At 40.4% G+C, this 15,054-nt stretch overlaps 5 non-coding genes across 5 annotated transcripts; 3 read left to right on the top strand and 2 right to left on the bottom strand.

Annotated features, from left to right (window-relative positions):
• Positions 1-8,350: 8,350 nt before the first annotated feature.
• On the top strand, positions 8,351-8,538 carry LOC115058120 (U2 spliceosomal RNA). Its single transcript, XR_003842028.1, has one exon. It is a non-coding gene; the product is annotated as a U2 spliceosomal RNA (small nuclear RNA).
• A 1,282-nt stretch (positions 8,539-9,820) lies between these two features.
• Positions 9,821-9,892, top strand: trnad-guc (transfer RNA aspartic acid (anticodon GUC)). Its single transcript has one exon. It is a non-coding gene; the product is annotated as a tRNA-Asp (tRNA).
• A 2,141-nt stretch (positions 9,893-12,033) lies between these two features.
• trnal-caa (transfer RNA leucine (anticodon CAA)) lies at positions 12,034-12,144 on the top strand. The gene is made up of 2 exons: positions 12,034-12,071; positions 12,099-12,144. It is a non-coding gene; the product is annotated as a tRNA-Leu (tRNA).
• Positions 12,145-13,192: 1,048 nt separating this feature from the next.
• On the bottom strand, positions 13,193-13,266 carry trnat-ugu (transfer RNA threonine (anticodon UGU)). Its single transcript has one exon. It is a non-coding gene; the product is annotated as a tRNA-Thr (tRNA).
• A 645-nt stretch (positions 13,267-13,911) lies between these two features.
• Positions 13,912-13,983, bottom strand: trnap-agg (transfer RNA proline (anticodon AGG)). Its single transcript has one exon. It is a non-coding gene; the product is annotated as a tRNA-Pro (tRNA).
• Positions 13,984-15,054: the final 1,071 nt, after the last annotated feature.

Genomic DNA, 15,054 nt, shown 5'->3' with positions numbered 1-15,054 from the left:
ATTGTTTGTCTCTGTCTGTATGTGTGTGTTGGCCCTGTGATGGACTGGTGAATATGAATGAACGAATCTCCACATCCTGGTTGTGCTCCCAATGGAGACAAGGACAAAAAAAAACAAAAAACTGAAGCAGTAAAAAACCTAAGTGACAGTGAGAGTGAATAATGATGGAGCAGTGATCTGAGTGCTGAGCTCTGACAGATGGACAGTTAGAGATCCTCATCTCACCTCTGAGCTTTGGTCTGACTCTCATGTTCCCCACACAGAGTGGTTTTAGAGGGAGGGGCTCCCTCCTCTCTGTCCTCACACTGATTCATAGCTGAGCCTCCACACAAACACAAACACAACAAAAAGCTTCATTACAACAGGATTGACATCACAGGACACATCATCATTACTGTCACTAATATGTAATTAACTTCTGCCTCCCAACTCCCAACAACAAACTGTTTGACTTTTCTCTCTCTCTGTGTTGCTTTCAGTCAGATTCTGTTATAAACAGAGAGCATTCCTGATTCACGTTAATACCAATCTTCAATGTTATACATTGGCATTAACACTAAATTTCAAACAAACTCAGATCACCATTTACTTTTAGCAGTGCAAGTTGAAGAATTATATAACCTTGACATAGTTGTGATCACCATAGGTTGGGACATTTGAAGGTCTAGAATTTTAAAGTAATACATTTTTGAGGGCCAAAATCATTCCTTCAGAAGCCAAGTTAAAAAAACAAAAAGAAACAAAATGTTACAACTAAACCAGTCTGACCTGTCAGGAATTGCCAGACCAGAGGAGGTGGTTCTCTCATCTGATGTTCAGGATGCATCTCAAACATTTTTTTCTTTGACACATTATTTAAACAGAGTGCCTCCACAACATCACATAGAAATCAGTCTGATCTGTCAGTAATCTGAAAGTTTCAGAGAAATGTATCTCAGGTCTGATGGTGCTTCTTCCGTCTGTCAGTTAGATGGTGGTATCTGACTGTGGGATGTGTTGATGCAACTGTGATTTAATTCATGTCATCTCATTGAGCAATTCACTTGACAATTTAAAGATTTCTGTTTTGCCTCAAAGGATTCCAAACAATAAAAACAAGGAGTGCTTCATTTTCAATGGCTTCACTGTATCTAGAAATACAAAAAATGTACAATTAACAGTAAGAGTTCAATTCACTCAGCCAAGCTCATCCAAGATTTTAGACCAGTTTTGACATGTTCTGTCATGGCTCAACACTGCACGCCAGGTCAAGGAAATCAACTTAAGCCTTATCAAGAAAGTTAAATTGATGAAAATTTCTGCTTCACTTTAGATTAATTTGTGGTGACCATTTAAACACCTTTTAAGAAATAAAATCTGGTTTAACTCTGGTGATTAAAATCTTGAGTTTACTAAGTCTAAGAATCTTACTTTACATCAGAGCAAGAACAAAGTGAAGGAACTATTCACTACAAATTCCAGATAAAATACTGATAGATTAGGTCTGTAAATAGGAAGAAAGGAAGAAAGGCAAATAACCATGTCTACTGTTGTCAGCTCACTCTGATCACAGTGATCCTGTTCAGACATTTACAGATTCTCACCTGCTGAACTCACTTCAGGGAGACTTTCTGACACTTTCCAGCTTCATGTGAAGAGAAGAAGCTGCTTGTTCTCCCTCATCAGTCCTGGTGTCTGTTTGATCTGAGGAAAAGTCACATCCTCATAACTTCAGAGTTCAATTTTAAAAAACTTTAGTGACATGAAAACCGTTCTAACCTGTGTTAGAAACCAAATCAGTGCCAGAGGACTCTTTGGGATGGTGGTGTGATTCTGCAACAACACCTCTAATCTCCTGACCCTCAACTCAGCAGAGGAAGATGTAAATGTGCTGCAACAATGTCAGTTTCTAAGTCTTGATGAAATTTTAAAATATCAGTAAGCAGTAAACAAATTATTCAGATCCAACAACAACTATGTCATTCTGAGTTTAACCAACAGATGGAGCCATGAGAAATCTGGATTTCTGTATTATTTCAATATTCAATTCTAATTTCTACTATTCATATACCTTAGTAATTGCCAAAGAGGACAATATCATGTAAAAAAGGGGAAATTATGTAAAAACAAGACAAAACATAAATGTCCAGGGGCAAGTGTTTTGCTGTTTGCTTCAACCTTGAACTGACATCTCTTTTCTAATCATCACCTTCTTCTCTACTGTCTTCAGTTTAAACTGTCCACTTCCATGTTTTTTGGTTTTGTTATTAAAAAGCAACAGAACTGAGACAATGTTTTCAGGAGTCACAGACCTTGAATATTACATGTTTTCAATCAGTGTTCTTATGGACTATGGTGATAAACAATAAAAAAATATTTTCCTAAGAAATTATTGTTAGCTCATCTTTGCTCTGGAACAAAATGGAAAGATTTGACATTAATGTTACTGAACCAGTTTTCTTCCTCATTACAGGAAACAAACAGGATGTGATGAAGTTCTACTATCTGTCCACTAGATGGTGATAACCAACACACCCTCAACGACCTGGTTTGCATTTAGTTTTGTATTTTTCTTTGGGAAAAATATCATTATTGAATAAGTATGCAAAGAAGAAAATGCTCAATTATACTGAAGAGGAAACAGTGATTGATCATACTGACAAAAGAAAATTATTATTATTTGAAAGCCCACGTTCTGATCCTCGCAACTAAATGAAACAAGGTGAATGGCAGAAAGTAACTTTAGAAGAGAACACTGTTAATCCTCAGCGAAAGATTGTCACGGAAATGAAAAAGAAGCAGTCTGATTTAGAGCTGTGGCCAAGAAATACATTACTGCTCACAACATTAGTGTGCGATGCTGCTGGAGGAGGAGAGGGGACCCTGCTGCTCTCTACACTTGATGATCTATCCTTATCACAAAGAATAATAATCTGACTGATGTAGATCGTGCATGTTTCTGTTTATTTGTATAAAGATCCTTATCAGAATTAATAAAGTGTATCGTGACATTTTCTCAGGATTTAATTATATTCATTCTTAATATAAAAAAAAAAAAAAGAATTGCTCACACTTCACTATCTTCAGCTTTTCTTTTGGTGAATTGTCAGATGACATTCTGCTGGTTTAACTGATATCATGCTGATGTTTTCAGCAGTAATTTTATGAGTTCATGTCTTTAACACAAAAACTTTAAGAGATCTTGTTACTAAGTAACCACATCATCCACAACCAACCCTCTTTATCTGGAATCTGAACAGGGAGCTGTGAGGAGTTTGATGGCTCATCATCACGATTAAAGCATTCACTGACTGCAACATTTAAATTAACAGTTTCCTTTAATAGTGAACATTAAACAGAACTGAGCAGTTTGTATTCTTTTATCACTTTGTCTATCTCCCTGTCTTTTTGTCATGTTCTTCAACTCTGAGCCCATCTGAGTTAGTAACTCTTCTTTATAAATCTGAGAAGGTAGCTGGTTGAAAATGATCATCATGGCCACAGATATGAGCATCAAACTGCCAGTTTTCAAATCAAATTTGTAAATGCCGATTCCTAAATAATAAATAATAATTTATTTTTAAGAGTCAGCAGGAGTGAAGTTCAGTATTTCATACGTCACTGTAGCTAAATCTTTTAATATTTTGTTGACTTTATAATCTGTTTTCAAATTGGTTCAACATTCACTGACACAAACAGGATGAAGGCTGTTGGTTACGTTACCTGATGGTCGAACTGATCTTCATGCAGCTGATGAGTGAAGGTGAACTTTAACTGCAGCTTCCATGAAAAAAAATATATAAATGTATATCTGACAGCAGGTTTTCTAAAGTTGTTGATCCAAACACAGTCTGAGCTCTCTGTGGAAAACTGAATATGACTTAGAGAAAAATCCAATACCAGAGCAGTTTCTGAACTTTGGAATGAATTGAAGTCAATCATTAACAGACAGTAATAATCCACATCAGGTAGATCACAAGGCTCCAATGACCTTTGATTTATATGATGTGGTGTACAATATGGGACAAATATATGATTTTATATTTTGATACTATAAGACAACACTATTATACATGCCCACAGTCACAGTTATGTTTGTCTACAATATGCAGTTGAGCTATAGCATAAACAAAATGATCAGATTAGAAATGGCATAATGGCATACTATATCAGGGTTCTTGCACCATTATCAGAGTAAAATGTAATGTTTTTTAAGACCTCAACAAATGAAATTTTAGACTTTTTTTTTTTTTTAAACTTGAAGACAATTTAAACCTGGCCCCGCTGTGGCAGCACGTGAGCGCGTTCCTCCTTTCATATGCGACTGGATGGCTTTGACCCCAAGGTCCCTTGCACATTGCCTCATTGTTGCTTTCAGCTGGTGCCAACCACCTCCTAAATGCACCCTCTTCCATCCATTTTTCATTAAATTTGCACTTCCCCATCTTTGCAAGTTGAACCGGTCACTTCATTTCGGAGTCTCTCATTAACTACACAGTCTTTGTACAAAGTTAATCAAAAAAATACACACTATGTTTTCCAATCACATAGCAAATTTATGGTGATTTTAAGATCATTTCAGGCCACAAATACCCAGATTTTAATTTAAGACATTTTAAGACTTATTAAGGACCCACCAGAAGCCTGTATATGTCAGCGCTTATTCACAAAGCTGGTTATCAACTTGCTAATCAAACCCAGATTTCCATCTAGATCTGTGCACTTTCACGACCCCAGGGAGAGGACACAATACTGAATTTCACAACTATAAAATTAAGAAAACAAAGACTATAAATCAATAAAATGAACAAAAGCAACAGAGTTGCTGCTCACAGAAGCTGCAAAAAATGCTGGGAAATCAATCACAGAGTCTGTCAATGAATACATTACTGGGATTATATTATTAACGCTTCAGCACATTCAATATAAACATACATCATACAGCCCTGACCACTGTTGTATCCAGACTATGCTGACTGCTGCTTTTCATGGAGAGCAGCTGTGTTTTATATGTGTTGGATATTCCAAGCAGCACTGAGTTTCTCATGTCTGGATGTTGGTAAGAAAATAAGTTATTTAGCATTGTCTGAAAAAATGTACTGAATAGGTTTTGAGCTACAAATGAACTGTCCGCTGTCTATTCTTCATTTCTTGTTTGTCACAATTCCAACCCTCCTCCTTTATTGGCGGCTTAAGACCGACAAAAGGAGGTCAAGAATTTCTACTATCACATCCTCCCCCTGAACACAGGAGCCAGCCATCCATAACCAGATGTGGACAAACCTCCTCCCCACAACATCACCCAAAAAGAAACTACCCTCATCATCACTTCATCACAGAGAGGGACCTTCTGCTGTCATCAGATTCAGTGATGTCTTCATCAGGGTCCTTATCCTTCCCTGGTGTGTCCAAAAGTTTGGAGGACAAAGTTTACACATCATTAACTGTCTATAATCAAAATGAAACACCAAGTCAATTTCTTCTTCTCTGTATTTTCACCTGTCTGTCCAGGTGTGCTCTGACTAACAGGACTTCAGCCTGCTGACCTACACTGGCTGACACTGCTCTGTTTCCTCTGAAAGAACAAGTCTTCACTTCATGTTCAAACTGAGGCAGTAACTGCAACAGCGAGAAATGTTTTTCCATGCTAACGAAGCCTAATTAGCTAATTAAGATACGTTAGCATGCTAGCTAAATTAGCAAAGTTAGCATGCTAACTAAATTAGCTAATTTAGCTATGTTAGCATAAGGACGTAAGGACCTTAAACAAGGAGGACTCTGCTAAATATGTCTATTAAATGTTGTTTAAGAACAGTTTCACATGCAAACAGAGAAAAGACAAGTTCTCATTAAAGTTCTTACCTGAACTCCGGTGAATATTTGCTACAGGTGCTGCAGGAAGACGGAAGTTGTTTCAAAACTCAGACTGGGTGAATTTACAGCATTTAGCTTGCAGCACAACTTCCTGAACTTGTTTTCGGCACTGCTCCTCTTTTCAGTTCATTTCTAAGTTTTATTTTGTTTTCCATTTTCTCACAAAATGTCGAGCTGTAGCCACTTAAACAACTTTACACAACGCGCTGTCACTCCAAATGACTGACACCACTGACAGCCAATGACAACTGAGGGGACATGGAAGGACCAATCAGGTTTTCGGGGGAGGGAGCCTCAGCTGTGATCACGAGAGAATATTCTCATTCACTTCGACTCTTTCCTTCTCCTTATTTGTCCTAAAAAGGAACCAAGAAAGCCGTCAAAGCTGAGCCACTTGGTTTTTCTTCATGCCAGTCTGAACCAAAGACGAGATAAAACTGTTAGGGATTTTCATTTACATCCTGTTGTATCATCCTTTATAGTTGTCTATGTGGTTTAAATGTAAATAGTTCAACATTTTTAAATGATTTACATTTAATTAAAGATTAAAAATATTTTCAAACTGAGTTGGATCTTTGGGTTTTTGTGCTTTTACATTTATTATTTGTCATTATTATTTGCCATTTATCATTCCTTCGCGAAACGAGTCATGTGCGTCTTTGTGCGCATGCGCTCATCTGTCTGACACGAACTAGAGTGTCACGCGTGGGAGAGCGATTAAAGACAGGAAATGCCTTTGATCTCCAGTGACGTCACACAATGTCGTAGCTCCATGTAGGTTGGAGCTGAGGATGTGATTTGAGAATGAAGTTGTTCTGAGCACACTCAGAAAAATGACAGGAAGTGTCATTTCTCCTGACGTGTAGCATGATTTTTGTGCTGGAAGTTGTTCATCAAACATAACCAGAAGCAGCCAGTGACCAATTTAAAGAAGCATGAAACCAGAACATGCTGTGATCCATCCAACGTTGTTGGCAGGATTTTGAACCTGCGCGGGGAAACCCCAATGGATTTCAAGTCCATCGCCTTAACTCGGCCACAACAACCATGCGCAGCAACGCTACCATGACTCAGCATTTTCCAGCCTGGATAGTTTCCTCCTCAAAGGACAGGCTCTTGCTGCCTTCACTTCCCATGGAAGAAAAATGTTCATGCGGCTACTTCTATGAAGTACACTTCCTGCTGTCTGAGTAATGATTGTTACAAAAGGCCATTTAGGAACAAACATTGTGCTTGATTGTAAGCAGGTGTCAGTAATGTATCTATTCATACTTTTATTCATTTCATATTTTGGTTGCAGGTTATGCTGGCAGAAAGCCAAATATGGAGAGGAAGGCCCACAAGAAGTGGAGCAGAGTATTGTTGGAGGAAGAGCAGGGAGCAGGTTTTCAGCTTCTGTTTAGTTTGATTTATAGTTGATTTGATTATATTTGATTTATAGTTTTTTATGTCTAGTTAAATGAAACACACTAGTCCTGCCAGTTTAAAGAAGGACTCGTCAGATCACAGAAAAAAGATTAACCTTCCTCTAGTTTACAGGTCGGGGTTTTTGGGGATAATGCTTCAGATTTGAGGAAGGATAACAGGAAACTGCGATGGCCAGAAATCGAACCCAGGTCAACTGCTTGGAGGCAGCTATGCTGACCACAATAACACCATTGCAGGCAAATGTATTAATATGTAGAATACAGTTTTCTCCTCCATCTGAAGGGTGTCAGTCGTGTGACAGCAGGTTTTTTAATGATGTCGAGTATCAGACAGAAACAGACCGATAGAAACTAAATTCCTGCTGTTTTATTGTTCTGTAAGAGCCGAGAGAATACGTGTCTGTAAGTGTTGTACATGTCTGTATTACTGCCATGTTGGAGTTGGAATAAATTCACTGACGCTTTAAAATGATCGCGGTACTGATGCTAATCCCGTTAGCCGGTCTATGGCGTTTTCCATTGTATGTTAGCATTAAGCGGACATAACAGACTTTATGTTAAGATGAAATGATGGCAGTAATGCTGGTTTAAATGACCTTGAATGCTATTTTAAATATGTGGGTCTTCAGTCATTTGTGGTCTTATTCTGTGGAAGAGAAAGTTCCTCTTTCATTTTATTATTCTCTCTTTCGGTCGAAAAAAGCCGAGTCCAGTCGAGGAGAGCCGAATCTTCAGAGAATCCGTGCAGACAGGGGGGTTATTTTGATGGACACACCATGAGGCCAATCACATGAGAGGACAAACGGATGTTTTCACAATAATATTCAGCTGGTAAATTGACATAGATATGAAGTTTTACAGGTGACCAAGAAGAGACGTTTTCTTTGCTCTACAACGTAACTTTGTGAAAATAACATGTCTGTGGTTGTTCTCTGATCCCTCCTTCGTTTCTTCATGTCTTCTGTTTGTGTCTCTCTCTCGGAGTGATGTTGTTACTGAAGCCGACTCTGACCCCTCACTGAGCGGGTCGGTGCGGAGAAACACTCCGTTACCTCCGACAGCTGAGCGGTATCGCTTCTCGGCCTTTTGGCTAAGATCAAGTGTAGTATCTGTTCTTATCAGTTTAATATCTGATACGTCCCCTACCCGGGGACCATATATTAATAGATTTTTGGAACAGGGAGATGGAATAGGGGCTGCTCGTCCACTCCACGCATCGACCTGGTATTGCAGTATCTCCAGGAACGGTGCACTCTCTCTGTGTGTTCAATACAAGTCCTGTTCAGCTCAACATCACCTTAAACACATGATGTTGTCTTCATGTGTGTAACGCTGAGTGTACAGAGTGTTCATGTTCAGTTTATGGTTTTAGAATCAGTGATGCATTCATGTAGAAACATCAGTTTAATGTTGCAGCTGATTTCATCAGGTTATATTCTGCTGACCAGACTGAATCAATAAAGTTTTGTTTCAACACGTCATCGTTTAAATGTTGGTTGTATTTTGCATTTGTCAGCTGAATCCACAGATTCACTGAAATGATGAAGTAAATCCAGGAAAGGAAAAACATTTGGCTCTGAATCTCAATGTAGATTTGAACAAAGAGCTCCAGCTGAAGAAAACAATGCTGTCTGTTTCCAGATGATGAAGAACTCAGTTCTCAGTTGATGCTCAGTTATCTCCATCTAGTGGACAGATGGTAGAAGTTGATTCCTGAAAGAGGAAGTGACTTTTCCTCAGATCAAACTGTTGAAGGAGAACGAGCAGCTTCTTCCTCACTGACTCACTCAACCTCTGTCTCCTGGGTTTGGATTTAGGTCTGGGTCTGGGTCTGGGTCTAAGACCAGGTGGGCCTGCTCAGAGTCTCTGTGTTGGATGTGAGCTGCTGAAATCTCTGAACACCATGACACAGATAATATCAGTCTGATGTGTCATCTGTAATCCAGATGTTGTCAGCAACAAACAGATGTTCCTGACAGAAGCTGTGCTGATTCACTTCAACCAGCACATGAGCCTCTTTCTCAGGAGCACACACAGAAAAATAAGATTTCCTATTCCAACAATATACGTGATGTCCTTGTGTATGAATGAATGTTTCACTGATGCAGATTTTTACAGAACAACATCAACAACTAATAACTCCACAACGAGACTGTGTGACGTCACTGGAGATCAAAGGCATTTCCTGTCTTTCATTGATCTCCCACGCGACACAGATGAATACGTCACACTATCTCACGTTCGCTTCAAATGGATGAGCGCTTGCGCACAAAGTCGCACAGAAATGTCCCTGGACTGATCATTGTAACTTTGTGTTATTGTTGTATCTGATAAGTTAAGGACCATAAACTTTCTATAAAAGTGGATGTGCTGGTTTAAAAGAACTGAGACTTCCACCTGCAGTCTATCTAATGACCACCAGGGGGCTCCACTGGTTGGAAAATGAAGTCAGAGTGTATTGAAGTCTGTGGGGTTTCATCACAAAAGCAAAGCAGTGAAAGCTCCTTGATGGTCACATATGTCTCAGGGGACATGCGGGGTCCTCGTTAGTATAGTGGACAGTATCTCCGCCTGTCACGCGGAAGACCGGGGTTCGATTCCCCGACGGGGAGAACACTTGTGTTTTTCTATAATATGTCATTAACCAGAGTGATAGAAATAAACAAAATTGCCACACTCGTGCGGCATAATAGTATAATTCCCTCAGTGGACTTTGGGAAAAAGAGTTGGAAGCTGTACTTCCTCACAACAATGAAGGTGCCCTGTCCTTTGAGGAGGAAACTATCCAGGCTGGAGAATGCTGAGTGATGGGAGTGTTGTTGTGGCCGAGTGGTTAAAGTGATGGACTAGAAATCCATTGGGGTTTACACATTACTGGAAAAAAGTGATAAATGACATTCTTCATGTTTTCCTGTAAATCAGTGCTGCTGAAAAACTCCTGACATCTTCCAGCTAAATGATGAGACATTCAGTGTGTTAGAACAGCAGAGGATGGTTTCGATCCATCGACCTCTGGGTTATGGGCCCAGCACGCTTCCGCTGCGCCACTCTGCTTTTGTCCACAGGGAGACAAAAAATGCCCGAATTAGCTGATTAGTTTTCATTGACTGGAGCCTTAATCCAGCGCCATGGACCGCTCGGCCACACTACCACTGGATAGGTGTCTAAATTTTATGCTGTATGTTCACCACCGACCGTGAAGGTTTCAAATCCAGTTCAGTCCATATCATTCCAGTTTTGTTGTTGCTTCTGTCAGCAGAACTCAAAGGTATCTGGCAGGACCATGATTGTCATTAACAGAGTGCACTCTACTGTGGAGGTCATGAGAAAAAAGTGGGAGGAGTCTTTGATTTCTTTGATGTCATTAGAACCTTTGTGACATCACAGAATCAGCATCTCCTTTGATGGTTACTGATGGAACGTTTGTTGCGTGTTTTTTTTTTTATTAACCTCATTATTTACACACAGCACATTCAGGACATTAATGTGACAGTTTATTTTATGCTAAAGAAACTTTAGTAAGAGTCATGATGGTCAGCCACGTACATTGGGGTATTTTAAGATCCAAAATACATCCTTGTACATCAGAGTACAGGGATGAACAGAATAGGCCGTGACAAACAGGAGGAAATGCTCCTTTTCATTCATCCTTTCTTTATGGACTACAAAGATCTGACATTCAAAAACACCCACACAACACCCTGAGACATCATGAGCAAACACCAGCTGCTGTTTTTACCCAGGTGGCTGCTACATGCAGTGAAGCAGTGCTTTGCTCTCAGTGGAGTTCCTGCTCATCACTTCCTGTATTACAGCTTTTGCTTGCAGTTTCTGGACAAGACAAAGTGGTTGTTGCTGTGTTGAGCAGATGGAAATGTGGTGATTGACCGCTTCTCACAGGAGACAAACTTTGGGAAGATATTGGCGACATAACACTAGAACTTTCAGAAAGAGGCATGCTCGTGGTAGGTACATTGAGAGGACATCCCCAAGTTACCAGATAATTTGAACCTGACGTGCACAGCCTTCTCATCTGGAGTCAGACAAGCTACCATTGCACCACAGAGTCTTCTTCTAACGCAGTTCATTAAGTTCATTAACCAAATTAAACTGTCACCATGAGGCCTTGTAGACCTACAAACTTGGAGAGCACCAGCACTGATCCCAACAGAATTTTAACACAGAGCCTTCAGATGTGCAGTCAGCCTTACTGGAATTCAGATATATTTTTTACCTGTTGACTTTATCATATCATCATTATAATTTGACGTTATGAACCCCAGACTCTTCAACTTAATGTATTGTATATCCCCTCCTCCTGCTCTCAAAATAATAGTCAAAATAATTTCATAAAGAGTTTGGTCTAGACCTTCTGTATTTGTTCAGGGCTTTGCTGTAACTTCATTATGATGTTTTGAAGGTGTGGTTTAAAAAATGGGGGTGGGGGCAAAACACTCAGAGATTTTTGGTTTTAAGTGGCATTCAATGGCTGTTGTTTTGTCATCACGTATATGTTTGTGTTCAGTTAGTAATTTGGTAGGATGACTACGCTGAGGGGATACTTGAGAGATCAGAGTGTTATCTTGTCTAACAGTCTTTTGAGTGAGGGAGGGAGAGAGGAAACACAGGAAGCACTTCCTGTGCTTCATTATCGACGTCGGAGATGCCAGAGACTGAACTAGGGGGTCACTCCAAACACATCTGGGCAGTTTCAGCCAGTTTCCTCATCAGAGAGTGCCGGCTAGGTCCATATGTCAGGATGGCTGAGTGGTCTAAGGCGCCAGACTCAAGGTTAGCTCCTTCCTGCACTAAAGGGCATTCTGGTCTCTGAATGGAGATGTGGGTTCAAATCCCACTCCTGACAAAGTCTTTTGTAAAATATGTGAACCAAACTCTTCCAAAGATGATGGTGCAAAATCATCTCTAGTGTGAATACGGTGGAAGACTGAAGATCTTCCCTCTTCAGCTAGTGCAGCTTCAGCATGGCATTGCTACTATTGTAATGATGTCATCTTCAAATACTACAGACTTTGGATAGTGAACCTCCTACCTGGTACACCCCGCAGGTGCATGATAACTTATTTATGTCACGGGGTCAATCACCATCGTCCTGAATGTGCTGTGTGTAAATAATGAGGTTCATCAAAACAAAGTCAGAACCAGAGCTCAGGCTGTTGGTACACAAACAAAGAAAGGCATACTGCTGCTGAAAATCTCATGTAGTGTGTATAAATAGCAGAGGATGGTTTCGATCCATCGACCTCTGGGTTAGTGTTACGTTGCCAATATCAGTTCCTGACCATCATGACTCTTCCCAAAGTTTGTCTCCTATGAAAAGCGGTCAATCACCAAATTTCCATCTGCGCAACACAGCAACAACCACTTTGTTTTGTCCAGAAACTGCAAGCAAAAGCTGTAATACAGGAAGTGATGAGCAGGAACTCCACTGAGAGCGAAGCACTGCAGGGGTTTTAATGCAGGATGTCCTGTTTATAAGACAGACACTTTAAGCAGCTCAGCATCAGCACTGCAAGTTTCTCTGCAGTTTCATCTGGAGAGTTGGACCTGGTAGACCTCCAAACCTACCTGGGTCTGAAAAGAGACAACAAAACAAGCCTGAGATGCTGAAAATGTGATGTCTATGTTTGTACGGCCCACTCTGACCTGAGTGTCAAATGCCACTCATGTGCATGAATTCACATACACACAAACACACACACACACACCGGCGCCACCCGACAGCACGGTGTTTCCAGCATTTTGATGTTGGTTCATAAAGTACTTTGCAGTTTACACATAACAGCTGAAAAAGAGGACATTTTACTTCTAAATCCCTTCTGATAGTCAGCAGGAGCTTTTACTTGGACTTTGCTCACACATCTTTTTTTAAACAATACTTAACATGAACAATGAGGCACTGCTGGGATTTGAACCCAGGATCTCCTGTTTACAAGACAGGCGCTTTGACCAGCTAAGCCACAGCACCACTCCCTGTGCTGTAGCTGTAGGATGTGATGATGGAATTGTAATATGTATGCTACAGTTTTAAATATCTGCCTTTAAGGACATCGTGAATGAATGTGAACTCAGAGGTTGTTAAAGGGGCCTTTTCACAAAGCATAGTTTGCAGTTGCAGTAAAGTTGGTGATAATCCATGCTAATCCATTGTGCTCTGCACGTGTGGGTTCAAATCCCATCCTCGTCGGTGTTCATCGTTCCTCGTCGGAAAAAACTGATAGATCGGACAACAGTTTTGAAAGCAGATACAGTCCATCCAACTTTGAATTAACCTTAAACAGGTTCCAAGGATATTTAGAGAATATTCAAGAAGGACCAACATGGACAGGCATGATTCAAACCCATTACACACTGAATGGTCTGCAGCTCAGCTGCCTCATATACAGCTGACAGCAATAGTGATAGTGTGGTGCTGGTAACGCCAAGTTTGTCTCCTGTGAAAAGCAGTCAATCACCAATATCCCTTCTCCTCAGCACAGCACAGCATGAGCCACAAAACTACCATTGCTCTTGCTTCAGTTGCCAAGATACTACAACTAACAATCAGACAGCAAACCTCACACAGCTCCATAGTGTAACAGTTAGCACCCTTATTGACTGAAAGGCAACAGATGGGCTTGTCCGGGATTTGAACCCGGGACCTCTCGCACCCTAAGCAAGAATCATACCCCTAGACCAACGAGCCATGTGGGCTGGGGAGGTCATGACAAAAAAAGTGGGAGGAGTCTTTGATCCCTTTGATGTCATTAGAACCTTTGTGACATCACAGAATCAGCATCTCCTTTGATAGTTACTGATGGAACATTTGTGCCATTTTTTTTTTTTTTTTTTGATTAACCTCATTATTTGCACACAGCACATTCAGGACAAATGCAAATGAAAATGCACATCTGCAGTCAAACAGGTTCAGGTAGATGCAGAGTCCTACATTAAAACAAACCACTTTACCATCAACCTCAGCTGCAGTATACACATTACACTTCCATCACCAGATCCTCTGTATATACAGGTACTTCAGAGTGGTGCTGTGGCTTAGCTGGTCAAAGCGCCTCTGTAGTAAACAGGACATCCTGCGTTCAAACCCAGCAGGACTTCACTCTCAGTGGAGTTCCTGCTCATCATTGAAACAAACTGATGAAAACCATCACTTCCTGTATTACAGCTTTTACCTGCAATATCTGGACAAGAGAAACAGAAATTTTGTGGTTGTTGCTGTTTTTAGCAGAAGGTGATTGATCATTGGCTGGAACTCATATCAATCAGATATTTCTTTATTTGGATCATGTGCTTTGACCATCAGGGGACAGTTTGTTCTGTAACGTTGCTCACAATATTTAAACAAAAAACTCCATACGTATTCCAAAGCAGCCCAATTTTTATCTTCCCTATCCATTTTCATCAATTATGACACAATTATCAATGTGTTCAGCTGTTTACTGAAAGGCTGTGAAGCCCACCAGAGACCTGCTGTGTTTAGTTCACTTGTTGCTGTGTGTAGTTGGAACAGCAGGCTGCAACATCATGTCTCTGTGGTGCAACCGGTCAGCGCATTTGGCTGTTAACTGAAAGGATGGTGGTTTGAGACCACCAAGGGAAGTGGTTTGTCTTATCCACTGGAATTATAGTGGACATGTGGAACACCAAGATTTGATCTGGAGAAGGTGTATGACCGGGTTCACAGGGATGTTCTGGAGTATGGAGCCATCCCATCATTATATGGCAATAAACTGAACTTGTCTCTGGTGGGTGTTGGCGT

This window comes from Echeneis naucrates, chromosome 2 (assembly GCF_900963305.1).
Source record: "Echeneis naucrates chromosome 2, fEcheNa1.1, whole genome shotgun sequence".
Taxonomy (NCBI): Eukaryota; Metazoa; Chordata; class Actinopteri; order Carangiformes; family Echeneidae; genus Echeneis; species Echeneis naucrates.
The sequence above is the reverse complement of the archived record's forward strand: the minus strand, read 5'-3'. Positions and strand labels throughout refer to the sequence as shown.